Below are 19,885 nucleotides of genomic sequence, written 5' to 3' on the forward strand. Positions count from 1 at the left end.
TGTTCTTATGGCTGGTTTGGGCTGCAGAAACACCTCCCTGGCAAGTGAGGGGCACACCTGCAGGAAATCTCCCGGAATTTTGGGGCCATCCGTCAGCACAGACAGACAGAAACCAGGGAGCTGGAGCAGACCTCCAGACAGCCAGACTGACAGAGAAAGGAGGATCCTGCTGCAAGAGTGGCAGGTGTTCTTGGAGTGTGCTGCACGGAAGATAAAGTTGCTGTGATGAGAAAATTAGAGGCCAGAGTGAAGATGCTAAATAACACTGATCTCAGGTACAGACACAAAAGGAAGAGTTTGAAGAAAAGTGTCAGAGGACCAAGTGGGGAGGTTTATTAGAAGAAGGAGTAACAAGCCATCCCTGTGTGCTGAAACTCAGTGTGCAAGTGAAGCCTTGATTTTAGGCACAGAACAAGGGAAAAGTATAACTGTAGGGAAGGAGTTGTAGGTACATGCTGGAAATATGGACCAGCCAAGTGCCTTCCCTCTGAGGCCAGAAGTACTGTGCAGCAGGGGATACTGGTGCTGTCAATGGGAGCATGTGTCTCTTAAGTATCCATCATAACCAGGGCTTTGGAGACTGATCCTGAAAGCTATTCAGAGCTCCCACTGGTACTAGACATCACAGCCATGGGAGCAGAGAGAAAAGAATAGCAGAGCCAGGATCAGGTCCCATCAAAGCAGAGGCAAGCATTTCTTTGTGGGACAAAGTATATATATCTTGATTAACAGGAGAGTATTTAAGTCTGCATTGAGATCATAGGTAAGACACTGTAGTTTAGGATGTGGATCATGGTAAGAGCGAGGAGACTTGAGCAAATTGTATTGCAACTTGAATCAATTTGTATTTGATTTGGTCAGCAAGCCCCAAAGCCTGTATAGATATTTGTATTTCAGAGGAATAATGGATTATTCCAGGTTAGGTCATGTGAGAAAGGAATTGACTTCAGCCAAGATTATAGACAGGTGCTCACATTTGGGCTGGACTTGTTTGTAAAGCTGATGCCCCTTTGTGCTTAAAGGACTAAGCGTGGGCAACTCAGTTAATTCCTGCAGCTCAGCTGATGGACTGTAACCTCTAACTGAGGGCAAACCCTGTAAAAAGGTGTGCAAGCTGTTTGCCTTTAAAGCTGAATCAGTGAATCCCTTTAAAACCAATCTAAACATCTTATTGGAAAGAAGCTTTAGAAAACATATTTTGCTTTTGTTTGATTGCATCAGCTTAAAATACACCTTTCAATCAAACTAGTAGAAACTCACCTGTAGTCTAGTCTACTCTTTAAGCAATACAGTTCTCAAAAATTAATCTGGCCCCAGACTGAAGAAAAATGAACAGGAGAGGAAAAACCTATATCCTAGTACAGTGATCTTGAGAGTGATTCTGTTCTTCTCCAAGTTTAACCTAGTACAGTGACACTGATATCAAAGCAGATATTCTTCTTTTACATGTAATTAAATCTGATCAGTGGTTAGGATGTTAATTTGGTATTATTCAACTAGATGTAAGGTTTTTATAACATTATTAGTTTATTCATAGTTGAAAAGTTAAACTTTACATTAGTGTCAGTGATGTGGGGGAGAAGTAGAATGAAGAATGAAGAATGGAAAGAGATGATAATGTTTGCCCAGGGCAGATGATTAAAGAGCAATCTACTTTAACAGTGTCACCTATATATAATTTCTCCTTTCTACCATTGTCACAGCTTTCCACACATGAGAGGCAGAGTTGAAATTCTTGTTCATGTGAGGTGCTCCTATTTATATTTATTTATTTATTTATTTCCCCCTGAAAATCAACAAGTAAAACCACCTCCAGACTCTGCAGAACAGCACAATGAAATTAGTCCTGCTGCTGGCAGCAGGGAGTCAAATGTTGCATAGCCACTGCCTTTCTGCTCTTATTTCATTGCTTTGGCAAGATGACAACTCTGATTTTCACATATGTTAATACATTACATGGGTTTTCTGAAAGATACCACCAGCTTCTCTTTCCTGCTTATTTATTCAGCAAACCTTCCTCCATAACAGAAAAAGAACCTTTAATTTTCAGGAATCTGTATTCTTTAAGTTAATGTCTGTTAAAATGTTCTCTTATGTTTAAAAAGCCTAAGCTCCTACAGTATTTTGTATCTACTTTTCCTATAAGGTTGTGTCTGAAATTATATTACTATTGGTATAATCTTCATGCAACTTCTGTTGTCTCTCAATGTTAGCCACAGGTTTCTGAAATTCAGGTATGGTTGTATTATTCTGCAGCCTGCTAAACTTTGTAGACAAGATCCCCCAACACTATTAATGTCACGCTACCACATCAGTGACATTGAATGTATTTTGTTCAGACTGGAGAAAATATAGCTTAGGGGAGACCTTGTAACAGTCTTCCAATGCCTAAAGAGGGCCTACTGGAGAAGAACTTTTTACAAGGGCATGTAGTGATAGAACACGGGGGAATGACTTTGAACTGACAGAGGGTGATTTAGATTAGATATTAGGAAGAAATTCTTCACTATGAGCATGGTGAGACACTGGAACAGGTTGCCCAGAGAAGCTGTGGCTGCCCCATCCCTGGAAGTGTTCAAGGCCAGGTTGGATGGGGCTTGGAGCAACCTGGTCTGGTAGAAGGTGTCCCTGCTCAAGGCAGGGGGTATGGAACTAGATGAGTTTTAAGGTCACTTCCAACTCAAACCATTCTATGATTCTGTGTTTGATAGAGGGTATTTCTCATGCAATCAGTAAAGATACCTGGTTTGTTTGTGTTTCATTCCAGTGTTGCCTTACCAAGGATGCTGGTTCTTAGGGGGGTTTACTCTTGGAGGCTGACTGCAGGGTTCCCATTGACTTTTATAAGAACGTGAAGTGCAGAAGCCTTCACTTCAGAGCAGTTATTTAGAGAAAGTAGGAAACCCTTTGCTGCTACAGTACAACACAGGGATAAGTATGGAAGCATGGGATTTATCTGAGGATGGAGTTTGAAGAAGGTCATTAGTCTATCAAGTCTGTGTGTTTTTAAAGCTTTATGGTTTGATTTGGCCCTTATTTCAGTTATTACATAAATTACCGGATCTGTTATGAAAATATTTGAAATAACAATCCTTATAACAGGGGATAAAAATTTTGATGGAACAATTTGCTTAAGGACTGAGTTTCTCCAAGGGTGTGCTCACTTTGTGTGCTTCGTATTTTATGGCCCCAGCCTCCGGCAGATGCCTGTCTGTCAAAGGCACTGCAGATATACTCCTGGATTTAGGACAGAGTTTCAGATGTGCTGTGCTGTACCCATGAAACAGCATCACAAATGCCTCACTTAAAACACGCAGAGAGAATACCTTCATGAGCATTTTAATGAAATGTGGCCTTAAAGCTGTTGCATTTCATTCCAAACCTTTGTTTTGCATTTTGTAACCAGCAAATAATAATGAGCTTTTCACTCCTGCTGGTGGTTGTGAATAGGATAAATGATCTCCCAAAGATGCATGTTGACAGATTCCTATATTTAGCTTCTGCTTCTTTTGTCTCCTTCCCTGGAAATTTTACAAGAGTGCCCATTGCCTTGGTATCTAAAATCTTTATTTTTTTAACTGTCCTCTTTTGCTTCTGGTATTAGCTTTTGGGTTAGTTACTTCTGTGGGTAAATATAAAGCTAGTTTACACAAGGAGTATATATTGGTCCATACCTCCTCTTTCCGAGGCTTAGACAGAGGCGTTAACCGTATAGGATGAACCTATATGGCAATTCTTAAAGTTGATTTGAATGTTTCTTGCTTTCTTATTGCACAAAATTTAATTACATAGCATTTATTTGTCTTAGGGGAAACTAATTTTAAGAATATCTTTAATACTACTTCTAAATCTACTCTAGGAAACATAGACCAGAACTGCAAGGCTAAACGTTTTTAATATAAGCTCTATATAAGAAATTCCAAGTTAATAATAACAACAACACAGCAACACTTTTCATTTCACTTCATTTTTAAAAGCATATCCTTCACTGGCATGATATTACAGATCAGGCTAAATGTTCAAAAATGAAAAAACAAAGCTAAAATGCTGTTATTAACTTATCTTTAAAAGCTCATGTATTTTCAAATAAGCCTTATGGCTTTGGTTGTAGAAAACAGTCTTTCTGTTCTCAAGTCTGTCTTAAGCCCTTAAATTCTGACCAGGCTGATGTGACCAGGAGTTACTACCCATTCGACTGCTCTGTGATCAGCTACAAAATTTAGAGCTGTAGAGGTCAACTGTTTGGCTGTCTGTCATAATTGGCAAGTGTTGAAAGTCTTAACAACAACTTCAAAGAGGGAGTAACTGGTAATGAATACAAAAGCTTTCTCAGCCTGAGGGTCATGCTCATACAGCTGTCTATTGGTCTCCATAACGTATATCAGTTTTTTTACACTGGCTGTGTCATGTATGTCTGCCTAATCTGGGAGCAGAGGGTTTGAGAGGAGCTCCTGTGGATTTCACATCTCTCATGAGGTCACAGTTAAAGGTAAAACAGAGCTGGTGCCTGCAGGAACACACAAATAAACACCATATGATAAACAGCTTCTGAGAGACGATCTTCTTGTGTGTCACCTGAAATTGTACAACATATGGCCATAATGTTCCAGCAAGACTCTGAATATGATTTTTAGGAGGTCTTGGCAGGGAAATCTAGACAGCCTCTTTTATTTTTTTAATTTTTTAAATGGAGTATGAACAAAGTCAAATACTTTGATGTCTTGAATCACACTATGAAAAAAAAGGGCTTCTGAGGAGCTACTCTCTGCATTCTCTGCTTTCAGTATTATTGATCATTAACAAATTTTGAAAATCAATATGTTGACAGAATGTGCAGGAGCAGATTTTGAACTTGATTATTGGGATTCTTTTTCCTTGAATCCTTCTTTTAGAAAAAAAGAGAAAATGATGAAATGGCATAAAATTTTCAAAATCTGATGTATGTGCAAGTTATCAGAGCAATTGTATAAAAGTCTTTTCATGCTTTTTTAATCAGGAATTTCTCTTTAACAAAAGTGTAGATAATAATTTTATTTTATATTTTCTTTGAGTTGTTTCAGCAGGAGGCTGAGAAAAGTACTCATAGAAATACTAGAGTATTAAAAAAGGGAGACTCGAGGTGCTTACTTAACTTTCACCATGGCATGTTCTTTTTTATGTATAGAAGATCTGAACTGAATTTCTTGTATTAAAATACTCCCCATATTGAAAAATGCAGCCTGCTGAGTAAAAAGACCCTTCTGACATGTACAGAACTTCTAAAGATCCTTTTGCATGCAGTCTTGGCATGTATTCCTGTGAACATATTGAACAAATAGGTAAATTTGTCAATGATGGGAGGTGATAATATGTTAAATCAGTTGTGTGGCACTACCACAGCTACTTCCTAGCAGGGTGTGTTGGCAGTTGTCTCTCTGAAGCCAGTATTCACCAAGGGAAAGAAAAGCAGCAAGGCTTGTAATGTTTGATGGCATCACTTAAAAAATGAGATTTGCTTTTTTTTTCATTGCCTTTGAATCCCTTTCCTACTCTATCTGTCAATTAACACTGCTAACATTTTTCTTATGGAAAACCAGAAAAATCCATCCAAGGAAGGGAGGTGATCCTTTCCCACAATATTTCAGGTCATTTTGGCACATTTGAGAGAATGTTTTAGATTGGATATAAGGAAGAAGTTCTTTACTGTAAGGGTGGTGAGGCACTGGAATGGGTTGCCCAGGGAAGTTGTGAATGCTCCATCCCTGGTGGTGTTCAAGGCCAGATTGAACAGAGCCTTGGGTGACATGGTTTAGTGTGAGGTGTCCCTCCCCATGGCAGGGGGGTTGGAACTAGATGGTCTTAAGGTGCTTTCCAACCCTAACGATTCTATGATTCTGTGATTCTATAACGAAGAACCAAGTTATTTTACTGTGTTGATGGGCTGCGATATAGCAACTGCTTGTTGGAAACAACTGGCTTACTTTTCATATACCCAAGCATAATCAACTTAAAAATAAAAACTGTTGCAGTTGTTTTGACTGAATGTCCATGTAGACTGTCCAGAAGATCTGGCAACCAAAGCCCAGGGAAGGACAATCCTGTCTCTGTTTTCCCAGGTAGGAAACCACAGCTCAATCACACAATCATGGCTAATTAAACAAACCAACCAACCAAACTGTTAAAAAAAAAAATCCTCAGCTCTGAGTTTCTAACCCAGCATCAGTGCCCATGTCACTGCAGGAACAAGTCCTTGCCCTGACTTTGTTTTAATTCCCCTGCACCCTCTGGCATTGGCTCCTGTTAATCTCTGTGTAGCTGGGTTATTGACAGCTCATTTTCTAAAGACAGATCAGAGACTCTGCAACTTCATACTATCTCAATTTGGTATTTTAAAAGCAGGACTGGGCTAACCCCTTCTTCTGTATGAGGTCAGGCTAGGGAAGATGCTAGCCTTTCCTTTCATTTTCCCTGGAGTGGATAAAACCCTTGGTCTGCCAGGGACAAAAAAAGGTCTAGCAGTTTCACTGCTTGTCTTCTGCTTGCTCGCCTGCAGGGAATGACTATAATGGTTGTCTGGCAGCTATAGCACCCTCTTCTTCACAGCATGTGCCCCCACCCAGTGAAAAAGGTGCTGCTCAGCCCTGTGCACATGCATCGAGTCCTTCAAAGAAATGCAGTTTTGCTTTCTTCAGCTTGCTGAGGGTTTGCCAGAAAGCAAAGCCTGATGAGTTTTTACCCATTCAAGTATGAAGTCTAATTAGCAGAAATGGTTGAAATAATGCAGCTGTTTTTAACAGGGAGAAAAGGAGAGAACAAGATTTTTGTTTTGCTTTTAGAATTGGGGTTTTAATTTTTCCTAATGGAGTAATAAACACACAGCTTCACTTCTGGTGACTAGCGTATACTCCACACCAAACTAATAAGACAAAATACATTTATGACTGAGACAGTAGTGTTGGTTCTGCTTCTGAGAGCACACCCCATGCAGGCTCTACCTTCTCTTCAAAGTACTTGTACAGCACAGGGGACAAGAGGGTGTGGGCTGCAGCTGAAGCTCACACTGCTTCCTTATTGTTCCTGTGATGGGGTTAAGAAAAGGCTCAACTGGTACTTTGCTCAGCTCAGGAGCAGGAGCAATGGACTAACTGCGTCTGCATTTATTAAAGAGCAGAAGTCAATTATAGCACCACCCAAGAGCAAGGGCAATTGGGGTACAAGATTCAGTGGCAGGTCTTTGCCAATTCTCCCCTTTGTTCAGCACAGTTATATATTCAGTTGTGCATACATTTATATATTCAGTATTATGAATGTAGGCCATGCTGTGGAAGAAATCTACCTCATGCTTGAGATTTAAAAGCAAACTCATGTTTGAATAATTCAAATACAAAAGGCCTCCTAATTTTTATTTGGGATGTATTTTTGTTTCTTTCTATGGTTGTGTAACACACAGGGATGTGAGGGAGGTCTTTGTTCTCTCTATCGAGGGTGCTGTACATCTGCCCAATGCAGAACTACCTTGGCTCATTGTACTGACATTAAGAAAAAAATGATCTTTGTCTGCAGACTGAGCATGAGGAGTGCCAAGAATGACGAGAGTTAAGTCATGAAGGCAGAAAAGTAAAGTTTTAAGGTGGCTTTTGGTTTGTCTGACTGAATTAGTTATAACTCTCACTAGCAAAGAAACCAGCAGTGCAGCATATATCCCAGGCTTACAATGATCAATACTGTAAAGTGATAAAGCAAGTCCTGAATCTGGAAGCTAGGAGGACTCAGGTCTTTTAGCTCTGCTTCGTAGAAGAGGACACTGATTTCTTCACTCTGTTAAAATCTGCTGTGTCACTATGTATTACCTTTGGAAATATCCAGGTCCTTATTATTATCATTATTATCATGTCAGGTGCTGCAGAAACCTAGAAAAAAAAAAAGATGCCTGCTTTCCTAGGAAATGTTTAGTATCAGAATGAGAGGCAGCTGTCAGAAGCAGTCAGGAGATAAAACAACACAAAGGAAGAGTGAAACACCATTTATCAGCAGGAGAAATAGTGGTTTCAGCATACCAGGAATATTTGAACCATTGGCTTTCACTGCTGGTGATGAAAAAAATGATTTTCCACTGCTAAGTTACAAAATCCCACTGACTTCGAAAGGAGATAATTTGTGCTTTTAAGCATAAATGCACAGAGATGACCTAGTGCAATAATATCACAGAGGGCTCCCTAAACACTACTTAGGTTACAGCTTGCTTTGGTTGCTGCTTATTTATTTATGTGATGACAGCTGACAGTTTTAAAAGTCTCAGACACTGTCACAAATCACCATCATTGTTATGAAAACTTCCTATTGATATTAGGCTAATAAAGAAAAACAATTTTGAGCACGTGTGCACTTACCAGCTGCTGCTGGAGCTGCTGAATGTTGTGTCAAGCATAAAGGTGGTTGATCTTTTTAATGTGAATCAGAGACTCTAATAACCTGTGCTCCCTTTAGTTGCTTGCAGAAATCAGCATTAATATGTGTACTCCAAAGAGAAACCCAGAGTGTGATTTATTGCTGCAGTAATGCCACGTTGTCCATTTGTAGCCAAGGTAATTCATATACCTGTAAGAGTTAACCAGGGCAGGTGCAAGATACCAGGCATATGGTATGTTGTCTGAGCAGACCCTCAGGTGCCAGCTAAGGGACTTATTTTAGATACTGGGTTGAGTTTCATATCATTAAACTGTGCCAAACTGTAGATATTGACCCCAGCCCCAATCACCCCTGGGCTCACTATAAGTCAGCCTGGAGAAACAGGCAGTTCTTAGGTTCTCAATCGTTTTAGAAGTCACCTCTGAACAAAGAAAACCAGTTATTTGTCACTGCGAACTATGACAGAACCTCAACAACAAGTTTCAATGTGGATATCAACAAGGTAGATGATACACATATTTGGTTTGATGATTTCCACACTAGATACTGCCTTCATGCTCAGAAGAAACTTGCTGAGGAGCCTAGGTGAGGATGGCCAGCCCCATGGATGCTGGGCTCTCTCACAGAGGAGACTTGGCCTCATGACAGAAAAATTGACTATCCTGACTGTTAGACTAGTGGAGGACAGAAAGGAAGGGCCCTCTGTCTCCTGTGATGACTTTTGGCATGGACAAAAAGTATTTCTGTGCCCTTTTTAGTTTACCTTTTCTGATCATGAACTGCAGTTGACTGAGCTTGAAAATACATTGGACTTTCTGGGGATTGCTTACTTCTACAAATAGAAGAAATGATGTGAAAAAGGACAAAATTCAGATGTCCCTCTGCATCCCATCCAGGACTGTTTTCCCCTTCAGACAGTCTCAATTCTCCATAAAGGAACGTCACCTGTGGCAGGAGAGGAAGGCAAAGATATTTTGTGTTGTCCTGCTCCTTCCAGCCAGTGACCAGAGATTTGCAGAGGAGGTGACCTGTGCCCATGTGTCTGCTGATGGCAATACAACCACAGAGAAGCAGAAGGGAGAAGTAAATGCTGTGGCCCCATGCTCTCCCCAGAGCATTGTCAGTGACAATGCAGCAGAGCTGCTCTGCCCCAACCCTGAGGACAATCCTGCAAGGGCAGGGAAGTTGCCTTTAGCAAGGTGGTGTGCAAGTATATAGCATGTTGCAGAAAAATAGCAGTTTAATTACTTCCTTAATGGGACCGTCAGCATACCCAGGTTAGAAGGATATGGCAGGCTTGCCCTTTCACTTTGTTGTGGCATTTGTATGACACAAAATAACCCCAAATGTGCCCTCCCCATAACTAAGCCTCACAGGCCGGTTGGGCCATTGCCCGCACCAGCCGCAGTCCTGCTTCTCAAAGAAGCTCTGTGTAAAGAACTGGCTGCTTCTTCACTGGGTGCTTAGGTGTGATGAACGAAAAGAAGCCAGAGCAGGAATAAATGCATTATAGAATCATAGAATGGTTTGGGTTGGAAGGGACCTGAAAGCTCATCTAGTTCCAACCATCCCCAGCCATGGGCTGGGACACCTTCCACAAGACCAGTTTGCTCAAAACCCCTTCCAACCTGGCCTTGAACACTGCCAGGGATTGGACAGCCACAGCTTCTCTAGGCAACCTGTTCCAGTGCCTCACCACCCTCATTGTGAAGAATTTCTTCTAATATCTAATCTAAACCTTCCCTCTTTCTGTTTCCAGACAGTCCTTAGCAAAAATGATGGAAGAGCATGGGGAGCTTCTGCACATCACCTTGCCCTTCATCTCTGCAGCCCTGCCTCCTTGTAACTGCAGGAGGCTTGGCTGGTATGTGTGCTGCTCTGCTGCTCTTTGCTGAAGGGTGGCCTCCTCCAATGAGCAATCACTCAATGGTAAATGATAAGGGAAGGCTGCTGAGGCTTTACTAACTGTGTTCATTACAAATGTTGTAATTGTAAAGATTTGCTATAATTTAGTTAGCTGCCCTAAAACCCTTGGTGAGCTACATTATTGAAATTATTATTGTGACAAGATTGTTGTAAATTGGAGTCAACCATCCAGACGTGAAATTGTCTTTTTTATATCTGTGTGGTAGGCAACTGTCTTCTTCCTTCTATTTCTTTAAATTAAAATCTCCCGGTTATTGTACCTAGAGCAACATATTGGACAATGGGATCCCTTCCTAAAAAAGCAATTAAAACTTCTCAACAGAGGAGACTTGCATCCTTCTAATCTGGGAACTCACACTGTTGCTCCCAGAAGGATTTTGGTGTTGTAGAAAAACATCTGTCAGGGATTTCTTAGGTACAGTTAACTCGACTTTTCAGTCCAGCTGGATTGGACCAGAGCTTCTCCACCTGTGTCCTGTGGGAATGGCTGCAAAGCAAGCAGACTGATCCAGGAAAAATATATGTGGACATTTTTGCACACATGCCAAATGAACACATCATAGAAAAGTGATTAATAAATGTTCAAAGTTTCAGCTGATCTTTATGGGTTATAAACTGGAGAGCTGCTGTGAAAGCTCTGCAGAAGATGCCCTGCTAATTATTTTTGGAAGAGAATCCCTGGATTTGAAGCGGTGGAGAAGCACTGGCCTAGCCCATCTCTGAGGCTTTGCAAATCTTGACTCCTGCCTGGTGTTCAAGACTGGTGTTTATTGCAGTCTGAGGAAATAGGTGATCCTCTACGCTGCTTCTGCTGGTCCCATTGTGTCCCTTTGATGTTTCAGTTGCCATAGCCCTAATGGAGGGGATCATGTGCATATCTGGGACATGTCACCTGTCATTGGCATAGGCAGGTGAATGGCTGGAGATTATTCCAGCTATTACAAATGCCAGTTTAAGGGTGGAAGTTACTGTGCCTCTTAAAGGAATAAGATATTGTGCACTATATAAAATGATACCCCCAGTTAGAACTTCTTAGGGCTAGGTCAGTAGCTGTGGCAGGCTTGGTATCAATACTCTGTGGGAGAGGTTCCTTTTACTTGATAGGAGGTGCAGATATATAAGTGTCAGGCAAAATATAGCCATAGTTGCTGGCAGTAGCTGTTCTGGTGTTTATGTGTCTTCCCTGTGGACTGCCAGCTGAGTCAAAAAAAAACCTGTCTCTATTCTCTGTTTGAGCTCTGTGCCCCAAAGGAGCAAGAAGAGTTGGAAGGAAAGAGAAGTTTGTGTCAGTGGGTACCTCTTTAGACTGCATGGCCAGTTTCCTGTCTAAACGAGGATAGGTGTCTTTAATCCTGGGTTTGTACCTTTAGTGCAAAAAGAACCAGTCCTTATGCCTCTTTTGGCTCCCTTGTCAAGTGATAGCACCTGGTGCTGCTGTGGAAATTGTGGAAACAGGCACTTCAGCTGTACTTTGTAAAATCCTTAAAATCCTTTCTCTGATAAGCAAAGATTCATGTTGTTTTGGAGCTGAAAGCATAGCTAGATCCCAGCAGCCATGAAGAAAACAGGGGTAAAAGGAACAGAACATAGCTGTCTTCAGGTCTCAGAAACATGGATGTTCTTGCTGCTTTCTGTTCCCTGTAGAAGCAAAACTGCCCCAGAGCCTCCTTTCATCTCTGCCTGATACATAGAGACCAAGCAGGGCAGAGAAGTCTGGAGTGGGAGAAGGAAAAACCCCAGGGCTTCTAGTCTGGGTGTATGCGGTCTGCCATCCTTGCCTGGTAGTGCAGCCAGGGATGCCCCCACTGCTCTTTCCAAATAGACCTCCCCCCTCTACGTGTAGCAGCACTGAGGAAATATATTTTGCTCATTTCTCTCCACTGTGGAACAAAGGGGTCATATCTTGGGGGACACCCTTTCTCTTCTTCTATTTTTGACTGAAAGAAAGCGCAGACTGCCCTTACAATCTGTCCCCACACACCATCAGCTAGAGCATGGGTGGCTGTGACAGACACCCCAGCAACTCTTTTTGGACATTTTTCATTTATTTTTATTTTTACCTCCTTTTATTGTCCCTGGGTGCATGTTGTCATGATTCGGTGTGCTGTGCTGCGTTCGCAGCGCACAACCTGCCAGACAAGGGAGAGCTTCAGCCTCAATTGTTTGGCTTCAACTCTGCCCTGCTCTTAGGGTCAGTCAGAAAAGTTTGTTAGTGTGTGACTCTCAAGGGTCCTTCAAACCATTACAGCATTCATCAGTGTCACTCAAGTACTGCCTACCAAGCTTTTTTTATCTCATACTAGAAAAACAGGTGACTTGACTGTGGGGGCCATGAAAGATATTGAGAAGAAATTCACTGGAAAATAAATTATTTTCTTCCTAAATGAAAAGGTGGCATACCCTCAGGGAGGAAATACCAGGTAAGGTCTATGGATGCTACTCCTACATAGAGCCCAGCAGCCAGTTGTAGATTTTTTATCATATGAGCCATGCAATGGTGTTTTATTCTTTTTAATTCAATTTTCTGTATTCAACTGAAACTGATGCTATTGTTGTCTCAGTAAGATCAAATATCCTAAGTCCAAGTCATTACCTCCCCTGGGAAGGGAGAAACATCAGATGTCTTGCAGATGAATTTGGGGTAAAGCTAAAAATGAAAAATTGCTAATATCAAAGCAGGCAGTGAGAGTGCTGGTAAAATTGAGGGCCAGTTCCATTACTGAGCTGAATATAAAGCTCTTTGGTTAGTTTTTGGTGTGGTGTTTTTTTTTTGGTTTTTTTTTTTTTTTTTCCTTCATCAAAAGGTTTTCAAGGCATTTTAATAAAACCAAAATGATACAATGAGTATAAGCCCATAAGAAGTGACTGAATTAGTAAGTACAGCCAGTGCTATGGCTACATAATGTAAGCCTTCAGGTTTTATTAATTCCGTGCTTCAAATTCTTGATTAAACAGACAAACTAATAAGTCAAAACATTGATGTAAGATCCAAAGGACAATGGCATTGTCACTTTGTATAGCAGGGCACTAATTCAGTGCTTAATTAATACAAGAGCTGTAATAACATGGACCATGTTTAATTAATAAGGCTCCTAACTGGTCATGAAACTTTTAAGAGCTTGTGATACTGTGAAATTGTTGTACTCTACATCTAGTGTGCTACAAAGCCTCAGATCTCTGCAGGCCATATGTGATATTGGGTTAGTAACTGTATGCAGGCAAAGACTTCACCATGTTGCTGAGCAGTGAGGGGTGAAGCTGGCTTTTGTTTCCTGGGGAGGTGAGTATTCACAGCTTGCAGACAAAGGGCTGGAGCCTGGTGAACCTTCTTTGTGGAAGACTCATGTGTCATGGGGACTGCGTATGCAAGACAGAGAAACTGGGTTGTTCCAGAAAAGAGGTGAATACTTTTGTTAAAACTAAGGCATGAACAACCTTTTTAAACATTGATTAAGAGCACTTCTGAATTTTGGCTGGCGGTTTGTGTCGCCTTCTAATGTTAGTGTTGCCCTGAGTCTAAGGGATGCTGTATGATGGGCAGTAAGCATGGGGCTTTCCTCTCACAGACATCCCACTCCAAAGGGGAAGGTTACTGGCTGGAGGGGAATTTCACTGGATACAGGCAGCACGTGTTTATCAGCATACCGCAAAAGGAAAACTCATATGTGAAGGAGTTTTACCACCCATCTAGTTAAAAAGACTGGAATTCATCTTATGTTTGCTTTCTCCTCAGAGGGGTAGGGCAAAATGTGGAAAGCCCAGGCAGTCAAGGTGAAGCAAATGAAACACTTGGTGATGTGACCTCCTGATCATTAGCTCCTACTATTCCTTTTTTACTGATGAATCCAACAAGCAAGCACAGACTGATTATCTCGAGAATAGGGTCTCTTCACACTTTATAGACTTTCCAGGCAGAAGCTTTCTATATTAAAGGAACACTGTTCACTTTAATATTTCAGCCATATGCCAGAATATATTATCCTTCTCATTTAAAGCAGTTCATCTAAATTTGATCCCAGTCTTGTGCAATAAAAAAATATAATTAAAAGTGAATGTAAAAATTATTGAACAAATATAATAGAAGGGCAATTAAAGTGATCAGAGTGAGAGGTTATAAAATTGCAAGAAACTAATGTTAGCAATAGCCTCTTAAACTATTCCTACAGCAAATATATTTAATCATGCAGATACCATTCTTTCTTTATGTCTTGCAAAGACCTACATGAAATGCTATTAAATCAGGGACACATTCTGGGTATTTTTTCTCTAGTACCTACTAAGATTCATAGAAAGGATAACTTGCTAGTAGCATAGGCTTCTCTACTTTTTCTTGAAATTAGAATGCTCAAGGGAGCAATGGACATGATGAGCACAGCATCTTGTTTAACAATTCTGCATGGGTTTCCACCTCCTCCCCCAGTGAATATATCAATCTCTTCTTCTAAAGCTCATGTGAGTTTTCAGCACCCTCCATGTTCCATACAAAAGGACTTCAAACCTTAATTCTGTGAACTACCAGCTCTACAAGTTTCACTTAGTGCTCTCTCTGGTGTTAGAGGAGACAGTGGGAGTCATTCTCTTTTCCCTTTCTTGTTCTTGCCTATTCCCAAAAAAACATTTGTAGAAGAGCAGTCAAGTCAAATTGAGTACTCTGCATGAGGTCATCCTTCATCCTAAGATAAATGGGAAAAATGTTCTAAGGAATGGCCATCTGGAGAGATGTTACAGCCAGAGATGGTGTTATATGGTGACCAGGGGACTTTGGAGGAGGTGGAGCTGAACAGCTGGTTCCTGGAAGAGAATTAGCTTCAGACTGCAAAGACACTGACAGGAGATGTGAAGAGAAAACCTCCATAACCATATTATTAAGTTTGAAACCACACTAATCAGAAAGTAGTTTAACAACCAAACTTGACAAATGAAAAATAAGCATTATCAGTATCTTGTGAACATGAAAATAGTGTATTCAGTATGCTCTGTAACTTGAGAGCAGCATTTAATGTGAGGTACATTTTTCTTTCACCAGATTGTTAATCTGAAATCTAATGCCATTAGCAGGTGTGTTGCAGTGAATCTTCTGAGCCTTGTGGCTGTGATCAAAGATGGAGCTGGCTGTGAATGGTGATTAATGAAGATACCGGCTCTTTTTTTTCAGTGAGCTAAAGCTGAGAATTTGTTTTTAATCCTTCATAAAAAAAAAATAAATAAATAAAAATCAAGCAGAAGATAAGTCAGGCAACCAATAAGGAGACACTTCTTTGTGTGAGGTACAGCAAATAAGATAAAAGCTAATTGTGGATTTAGTGGTGGTTGCTGTTTAACACCTATACATTCTCTAACAGCAGTTGTTTCTGCTCAGTTAATGCACTTGACTCTTGGTTTGCTGGCTCGTGGCTTTGCTTTGTGGAAACATTTAAAAGCTCACTGATGAAAGGAATGCTTCAGAGTGGAGTTGAAGATGGGCTGGAGTTTTTGAATAACTTGAAATCTCCTAGTTGTAGGAGAGTGGCTAAAGTCTCTAATTTTCTACAGTTGCTCTCTGGCTTGCTGTATGGGTACTTAGTAACTAAAGCCCATGGAGTGGTTTGTGCCATTCAGTAGCTACATTAAAGTTGATAACTTCTGCTGCATGGCAAAGGTCTGTGCTTTCATGGTTAGGGCCATCAAGAATATTGTAATCAGCTGCAGTGGTTCTTGGGACCCACAGATGTTCTGTTCTTCTGTGACCCCTCAGAGCCACAGCCATGGGGTCAGGGCTGCCCTGTAAGGAGTGGAGTAAGAGTGGTGGAGGCTGCCGGGATGGGTAAAGACTGCAATGCTGTGCTTGTCCCAGGCTCTGCAGTAGCTCTTGGTGGCCCCACTACTGACCAGCACTGCTAACTGCTTTTCTGAGCTGTGCTTCAGTCAGCTCTGGGGTCAGGGGCCTCCCTTGGATAAATAGGAATTTCTCTTCTGTCATAGCCATGTCCTGGCAAAGCAATTGTTTGCTTGAGAAGGGACCACTGCCAAGGGAACAGTGTTTCCCTCCTTTTGATCCTTGTCTGTAGCATCCATGTTAAAGATGTGACACAAATGCTGGATTTGGAGGAAAGCTCTGGCTAAAATCCTGTCCTCACTGAAGTCAATGGCAGCCTTCCCATGGACTTCAAAAGAGTCTTGTCCTTTATCCTTCTGTTCCCAGCCTCTTCATCCTGGAGAGGATGTTTGCTTAAACCAACAAATGTGATATATCATATGTATGATCCTAATGTTGGAGAAAAAAAACAATGCTAAGAAAGATTGCAGTGGCTTGGGAGTGCCTGGAGATGTGAGGGATGGGGGCTTTTCTCAGGAGTAAGGCCAGCTGGCTTCCAGACACAGGCTATTGGGGATGCTTAGCTAATAGTGTGATGATAAATGCAAAGAAATAGCAAAGAGAAATGTCCCAAAGCTTGGGGATATTAGAAAAAGCAATAATAAGCTCAACATCTGTCTGCCAGAAATCAAACTGACACAATTTAGGAGGAAATATGCTGGCATGTTCCCCCTTCCCCCTTCCGTTTTTTATCTTCTTTCATTTTTCCAGCTGGCTCCAAATTTGAACTGAGTCTGACTTCAAGTTCCTTTCAGGATTTTGCGGAATATTTTACATAGCAATATGTCCGACATCATTACATGATTGTGAAATCTCCAAACCACAGTTTGTCCTTGCTGCCACAATGAAAACACAAATGATAGCAGTGCCCCATTACCCCTTTAATGGTTGCAGCACAACTTCCACTTGTGGTCTCTATGACTTGGGAGAAAACTATATGCACTGGCTGAATTTTTAGCAGATGTAATAGCAGACCAAGTTTGGGAATTTGGGGAGAGGGAAGCATAGTATGAAACCAAACACAACTAACAGCTGAAAAATGCAGTGTGCTAACAAATGTTGGTAAGTTCTTATGAGAGGTGGACTTGAATCAAAACTTTGACTACACCACTCTGTGAAATATGGTGGGACTTGAGAATACAAGCCCATATTAGCCATCATGTCAACCCCTCTCTCTGTAAAGGATTGAACAAAACTCACAAAACTCCAGGTCTGTCAGTTAAGAGTCCCATCAGACATGGAGACCAAAATAGTGCAGCCTGCATGAAAACAGACTACGTTATTTTGAAGCATGTCAGGACAAAGACAGTCAAGGAAATGTATTGCAGAGGTGTTTTATTGCCTTTTCAGATGATTTCTGTGGAGTGTGTTTTATGAGCTTTGGCCACATTTTTACATTATTGGTGGATAAAACTCTCATTGTTCAAAGGGAGTTGTCTGGTGACTCATGAATTTCTTCAAATGCTGCTTAAAAAACTCTCGTGTGATATTGAGAATGCTACTACATATACATAACTATAGACCTACAGAAAAATGAGCCACTTCTGTGCTTGATCAGTTACTGGACTGGGGAGGCTTAGACAATTCAAGATTGATAGACACAGGGAAAAGGCGAGAGTGTAGTATCATCTCTGCTCCTCATGGTAAATAAATCTTCTTGATTTTGTGTCACAAATGCTGATTCTGTATTTCCAGCTCAGGACCTCACTCTGGAAGTATGAGTTGAATTTAAAATGAGTCTATGTTATTTTTTAATGAATGTCTGCATTCTTCCTCCTTGAGTGAATGCAAGTGCAGACATGCATTGCACAGAGCTAACTGATAACAGGGAAGTCAAAAGGATGCTTAGCTAGGCAAACAACTCTTTTGCATGATTTACCTAATTTTCTAGGTCAGTCTGGATGAAGTGAGTCTTTCAAACCAGTCTTCTTTAGCAGCTTTGCAGTTGTGTGCCAGGAGAGTCCCAGTGTCCTGTATGCCTTCAACCCAAGCAGCATGCTGGTTTTGAGGGTAAGTGACCTTCCCAGGAGGGTGAGGGACTGTAGTCCGGAGCTGCAACTTCATAGCTGGAGTTAATTTCAAAAAGTAGATTTTAGGGCAGAAGTGCACCAAACCACTTCATAAAGCAGCTGCAGTTTAATTTCTAGTCTTAAAACATTTGTATTGCATTGTTGAATGCAAAAATGTCAGCAAAAATGTAAAAAAAAAACCCCAACTAAACAGTTTCACCCCTCCCCAGAAGAGTGCCTGGTTATCTTGTAGATCAGCTTTTGCCATATCTAACCAAAACTGCACCTAGTGCACATGTGGCAGATTTACCTACATGTCAGCTATTGGGTTTCTTTTTTTCTTCCATTAGTTTACTCTTTCATCATCTAGTATGTTATGGACATTTTTGAAATACAGTACATCATCCTCTGGCAAAAACTGGTTGAAGTAGTTCATAGATCCATGTTAATGTCTACTAAAAGGGGTTGGTAAAGATATTTTCATAAAATGTTTTAAACTCTTGAGAAATATCTTTACACTTGGTATCAACAGCTGGAAATGCACCCTGCCTAGGGAAGAAAATGACAGAACAGTTTGGGGAAATCTGAATGCATGTTTACAAATGAGAGCTTGAGATTTTATACCCATGATAGTACAGATGGGACAAATTGCATTTGCTACTATTACAGACTGTGCCAAGGGGGATGGTCTTTTATTGTGTTTCTTACCACTACATACCTGTGGAGCATCAAGCTCTCCAGATGCTCTCTTGTTGACCATGCTAGAGTTTGAACCAGGGCTCTTAGAAGATGGAAGGTATGTGAGGACCAAGGGCAGCACTGCTTTCTGCCTGCTGAGAGAGAGTCATCCATTTTGCATTGACAGACAGGGCCATATAAGGGGTACTCACAGCTGAGTTTTGTGCCTTGTCTTGAAATGGGTCTGGGGAGAGCAAGTCCCACAAGGCTATGTCAGGGAACTTGAGAGTTGCATTCCCCGAGCAAGGAGCATTGATATTATCACCCATCTCACAACGTCCCTTCTCTGGGAGGCTTTGCTGTATTTTCTATTTGCATTCTACAGGTTTTTCTACGGAGGGCTGCTTTAGGCAGATGGTTACTGTGCTCCTGGAAGCACAAGTGGGAGAACTGGAGAGCCAAGCTTATTCTATACCAGAGGAAAAAAAAATGTATCTTCTTTGGCAGCAGGGCCTTCAGGAAAACTCGGCATTGAAGAATTTTTCCCTTTTCTGCAATACTGAAATACTAGAAGGAAAGAGGGAGGGCAGGCAATCTCATTATAATTCCTTCTTGCCTCAGAAATAAGGAGTCAGGGGACATCTGCAGGCAGTTCCTCTGGGAGCCGTGTAAGATGGTCTGTGCACTGACTATAAAGGCCTAAATAACTGATTAAAATGTACATACAGATGTTCAGGATTACCAGATTTTCAGAGGTGCTGAGGACTCACAAATGCATTGGAACAGGCTTCTCTGGTAAGGAAGGCGCTGAAACAGGCTTCTCTGGCAAGGAAGGCATTGGAACAGGCTTTCCAAGGAAGTGGTCAAATCACCATCCACAGAAGTGTTCAAAAACTGTGTAGATGAGGCCCTTGGTGACATGGTTTAGTGGTGGACTTGGCAGTGCTGGGGGAATGGTTGGACTTGACGATCTTAAAAGTCTTTTCCAACCTAGATAATTCTATGATTCTGTACCTTTGGAGACGTGGTA

Source organism: Pezoporus flaviventris, unplaced genomic scaffold (genome assembly GCF_033815535.1).
Source record: "Pezoporus flaviventris isolate CSIRO_AGI_PZ_B2104156 unplaced genomic scaffold, CSIRO_AGI_Pfla_v1 ptg000015l, whole genome shotgun sequence".
Lineage (NCBI taxonomy): Eukaryota > Metazoa > Chordata > Aves > Psittaciformes > Psittacidae > Pezoporus > Pezoporus flaviventris.